This window comes from Dasypus novemcinctus, chromosome 30 (genome assembly GCF_030445035.2).
Source record: "Dasypus novemcinctus isolate mDasNov1 chromosome 30, mDasNov1.1.hap2, whole genome shotgun sequence".
Lineage (NCBI taxonomy): Eukaryota > Metazoa > Chordata > Mammalia > Cingulata > Dasypodidae > Dasypus > Dasypus novemcinctus.
In genome coordinates this window covers 13,878,021-13,883,553 of record NC_080702.1, presented here as the reverse complement: position 1 = coordinate 13,883,553, position 5,533 = coordinate 13,878,021, and the positions used below count along the sequence as shown (strand labels likewise).

The window sequence follows — 5,533 nt, the reverse complement described above, 5'->3', positions numbered from 1 at the left end:
AAATTATCAGAAATGGTTGGTTTTTATGAATGTTATTTATTTTGTGTAATAGCTTACAGTTCCAGGCCATAAAACATGAGTCATTTCCTTCACCAAAGTCTATTGCTACATCTAGGGGCATGATGGCTCCTGTTGTCTGAGGGTTCTGGCTTCCTATGTTCCTCTCTTCCTGAGGCTTGCCTCTCTGGGTTCAACTGCTCTGCCTGCTTCACAAGGTCAGCTGTAGACCATCAGGCAAATGGCTCTCTCTCTCTCCCTAGGACTTGATTCTTTCTGGGTTCAATTGCTTTGCATTCTACTGTGTGTTTACTTACTAGGCTCCAGGTAAAATCTCCCAACTCTGTCCTTTGCCATGTCTTTTCTCTGAGAGTCCCTCCCCACCAAGGTGAAGGGACTCAACACCCTACTCACATGGCCCAAAGTCCTAATCATAACTTAATCAATTAAACATGATACTTGTGACAGAGCATTTTACAAATATAATCCAATAACCCTGTCTTTGCATGAAATCTGGCACTTTAGTTGGATATGATGCACCCCGATGTAAAAAGTTATTATCATTTTACATGTGGCCTTCAGAGAGAATGCATTTTCCAGATTACTGGCAATTTTGGGTCATTTCGTTGGAACCATCAACCTGTTCAAATAATTACATCTAATAGTTATAGAGAGTCCTTAGCATGTACCATTTGGAATTTATTGAGCCTATTCCAACATATAGTATATAACCAAGTCCTTGTAGTAAGAATGCTTGGTTGCACAGAAACGGTTTACAATTTTAAGCAATAAACGCAGGAGTGTTCTTCTTCAGATGCACGTATGCCATAATAGTGATACATTTCAGAAAGAGATGTTGAAAATGGGAATTCATATTCCTAAAAAAGATGTGTCTTGGGAACTAGAGGAAAATGATTATTGAGAGATTTTGCAGCACCATGAGCCTTGTGATGTACAGGGATGTTGCTGTAAAGGGCAAGAATAGAATGCACCTGACAGCAAATGAGAAATAAAACACTGTCAATGTTGTGGTTCTAGTGAAACCCATTTAGACTGTTGCTCACCACAATCATGGGAACAAAATTGGGAGTGTTCAGAATGTGGAAGGTATCATCTACAATTCAGGGGATTTCAAAAGAAGCCAAAAAACACACTCAGCCCAATTCAAATAACATGGACATTACTGATTGTTTTTTAGAAGAGTCATCACCGAAATTACTCAGTCACCTGGAGCCCAGATCTAATGAGAACACCCCTGGAAGTCCCACTGGTCTGGACAGGAGCAAGGAATCAACCTGTTAGAAGAAGGCAAGGCAGCAAATTTAGAAGAGTTTTTAAAATGTATTAATAGAGTTAGGATTCCCAATTAAAAGAAAAACTAAAAAATTATATATCAACAAAGCCAATATCTGGAATATTGCCTTAGATAGATTCAGAAATCAAAGCTTTAATCCTGTATACTCAATTGAAATAGCCTATGTAAGCGAAAATGATGAATTTGGCCAAGAGCATCCTGGATCAAGACAAGAGTTTCTGAGTCTTTCAATGCAGCATCTTGAAAGCTCATCACTGTTTGAAGGGTCCTTGTCAAAGAACTTGTCCCTTAATGCCCAAGATAAATACTACAACAAATATGGCTGACTTTATCTCAGCAATAAATGAATGCTCTAATTACCTACAGATTATTGGATGTCTTAGACATTAAGTGGTAAATATATGTTGGTAAAAGACATACTTTTCTACCGTGTAATTAAGAGAGCCCAAACAACCTTTGGGAGTTTTAAGCAGGGTCTGAAAATTCTTCACATTTTAGATAAAATTCTGACTTCTCCAGAAGCATTTTGCAGCATCCTCTCTCATAAACCTTATAATCTTTCTGTAAAAATTCTTAGTGATCTTTTTACAGTCTACCCATTGTCTAACATAAAACTTTGGGATTTTGGAACAGTTACTTACAAGCTATTGAAAATTGTAAATCTGCAACAACAATGGAAGATATTCTTATTTTTGCAACTGGTTGCAGTTCCATTCCACCTACTGAATTTAAACTCACTCCTTCAATTGAGTGCCTGCATATGGATTTTCCTATTAGAAACAAGTGTAGTATCTCTTCCAATAACTAATACATTTAAAGAATTTCAAGAAAATATGCAGTTTGCCATAAAGAAAAACACTTTAAGACTAGAAAAGGAAGAAAGTTCTCACTATGTGGGACATTAAAATGTTTCTTTGAACAAAGATATTTCTTTTAAAGTTGCTATTGAGCCTTTCTTTTGTTTCAGAAATCTGTCCATCATCACTTTTGAATAAACATGTCAGCTTCTGGGTCCAATAAAATTTGTATGAACATGAAGGAATGCTTTGGAAATTTAAGCTAAAAAAATTTTTGTTGAAGTGTACTAATCAAAATTGGTGAATTTTTCATTGTCTTAATATACATGCTTCATAAATTTCAATATAAATACTTACAGAATGACTGTAAAGAATTCTTGAAGCATAGTAGTATAATATTTAAGGAAAAAATGTTTTGCTACTTTTGTAAATTGTTAGCTGGAAGATGCCACAATGATTTTTCTCTTTTTATACAGTTTTCAAATTATTTCTTATTTAACTAAAGCATTTTGTAGAAAAGCTAAATGGATAATTCCTCTTATATAAATCAGAGGTGTATATTCTGGGCTGTATGTTTATGTGTGCTTTTCTAAAATGGCACTCAGTAGATGGTTAAACTGCATGAAAATTGTTGACTTATATTAAAACAGAATCATACTGCAGTTAGATTATGCGTAATGGGAAATAGTATTATATAAAAAGCAAAAGTGCACAATATTCTGAAAGCTACAGACATTCCATTGGCTTGAAAACACTTTAGAGGTGGATATAAATTGTATTTGAAAATATCTAAGAAAGTCTGTCATTTTTAAAACCTTAATTTTTTTTATTTATATCCAACATGTGGTATTAAACCATAGTTATGACTGATCCCCAAAAAGTTTAGGTATCTGAATGATCTCAGTAGATTGTCATATTGTAGGTTTGGCTATTTGACATTTATTTATTATCAGGATGTTTGTATGATAGGTAACCTGGCACCATAGCACTAGTTATTTTCTCTGGCTTTGAAGGGTATCTGTTATTACATAAGCAATGTAGAAATAAAGTGAAAACAACAACAACAAATAGACAAAATGAAAAATCCACACTAATCTCACCATACAGAGATAACTACTGTGTTTGTGTATGTCCTTCTATAAATTCTTTAATAAAATATTTGTATTTCCTTTCTAAGCTCTTTAAAAAACACCTGTTGATAGATTTAAATATGAATAATTATATTAATAGGAAAAAGAAATTGAAGGCATAAGTTATAAATAAAAAGGCATAATCACAAAAGACCTGGGATATTTTAAAAAGAATGAAGTTAGACTCCTGGAAAAAATAAATAAATAAATGCATCCTCAGAAGACAGATTTAGTACATTTGAATATGTATGTGATGAAATTACCCAGGAATGAATACAGTTAAATAGAAGACAAGGAAGAAAAGTTAACAGACCTTGAAGATAGAAGGGGAAGGTCTAACAAATTAATTAGAGCATCTGAAGAAAAGAATCCAGAGAACAGAAAAACCTGATATCAAAGATTACTACTGAGAATTTCCCATAACTGATTAAAGATAAGGGTCCTTACTAGGGAACATATTTAATAAAATATAGAAAAAAATAAAGTAAAATGTACACCTAACCACATTGAAATTAAACTGTTGAGTAAAAAGGCAAAGAACAGTTTGTAAAAATAGTCAAAGAGAAAGAAACAGACTAATTTTCTTGAAAAAGAAATTTTACCTTTGCTAATATTTTAGTAGCAATAATGGAGTCCAGAACATATGGGAATAAAATTAATGTGGTAAAAGAAAATTATTTATAATCACGATCCAGCTTAACTTTGATTCTGAAATAAGGAAAAAGTAAAAAAAAAAAAAAATTCTAAATCAAGAACAAAAGAGAGAAGATTTCCTCTAAGTAAGGATATACTTCATGGTAAAAGAAGTTAAATTCAGAAGGAAGAAATGTATTGCAAGAAGGAGTGGTGAGAAAGGAATGTACTGGATAGAGTGCTACATCTAAAGAAGGATTGACTATATCAGATAATAATAAAAATGATTTCTAGTTGGATGGGGCAGGGAGTAAAACTAAAATGCCAGAAATCAAATAACATATAAAAGCATTTTAATCTTTGTATTCTTAGGAGAAAAGGATATAAATTGCTTTAGAATTCATGTCAAATATGTATGTTATCGTTTTTTAAATTTTAGAATATTTTAAAATTGTAGAATTATAACTTCCAAGTCAGGGATGCAAAAATAAAATAAAAATGATAAGGAAAGCTTATCCAATCCAATAGGATAAAGATAAATAGAATCATAGAATAAAAATTAATTTGCCCTAACAGTTCCAGATGAAATATACATATATCTTCTTCAATATATTATGTAGGGCATATTTGGGCCAAAATCCAGAGAAAGGCAAGAACCTACAGAAATAAGTAGAAGTTCACATTTGCATTTAAGGCATTGATTGAACCCAGGAAACTTAAGCTTAGATTTTATGGACTCAGAAGTATATCAGAGAACAGAGACAAAGACCAGGACGCACTTCCAAGATGGGGAATATGACAGGACACTCATTTATAAGCCTGTGGCCCCTACAGGGCTACACATTTCAATGCAAGGTAGATCAGGAAAAAAGCTCTGCTCCCTTGTCTTCTCCTACCAACAGGGACCTGCAAGAAGACTGGCTATTTCAAGTTCTGTCACTATCAAGGGGGAAAGACCAACAATGTGAATGTACTTAGTACTACTGAACTGTACACTTGAAAGTGGTTAAAATGGGAAATTTTGAGTTGTGTATATGTCTCTACAAAAAAAGTTAAAAATTAAAAGTTTCTCTTTGAGAACTAATAACCACAAACAGCCTTCCCTTGAATAGTTCCTCAGATTTAATGGTCTCATTTTGGGGGTGCTACCAGTCATATAGCAGGACCTACTGGAAATATTCTCTGAAAGAACCCATGTTCATTCCAGGCTGAAAAGTATTCACAGTGTTAAAATTCCAAGAAGTATGGGCTCATAGCAGACAATACAAGATTCAGGTGAAAACAATGTACTATGAATAACAACCAACAGAAACAAGAGAGTAAAATCTGACCTATGAAGAATTCCAATATTAGAACTGTCAAACACAATATAAAACAAGTATTTTTTAATATATAAATATTTTTTAAAACATTGAGGTAAAGTATATTGACTAGGAGTAATTGAAAAACAAAGTAGAATGTTCTAGGAATGAATATTTTTATAACTGAAATATAATATATGATTATGATTTATAAATATATATGAAATAAAATATATAATTGAAGCAATAATAAGCTCAATAGGGTTAAAAGCAGTTTAGGTGCAGACATAATACAGCTGAATAAATTAACAGCCTGAAATATAGAACTGGAAATTATCCAGAAATGAAGTTCCAAAAGAA

At 32.7% G+C, this 5,533-nt stretch overlaps 1 pseudogene; it reads left to right on the top strand.

Moving 5' to 3' along the window:
* Positions 1 to 500: 500 nt before the first annotated feature.
* LOC131276907 (G2/M phase-specific E3 ubiquitin-protein ligase pseudogene) lies at positions 501 to 2,346 on the top strand (annotated as a pseudogene).
* Positions 2,347 to 5,533: the final 3,187 nt, after the last annotated feature.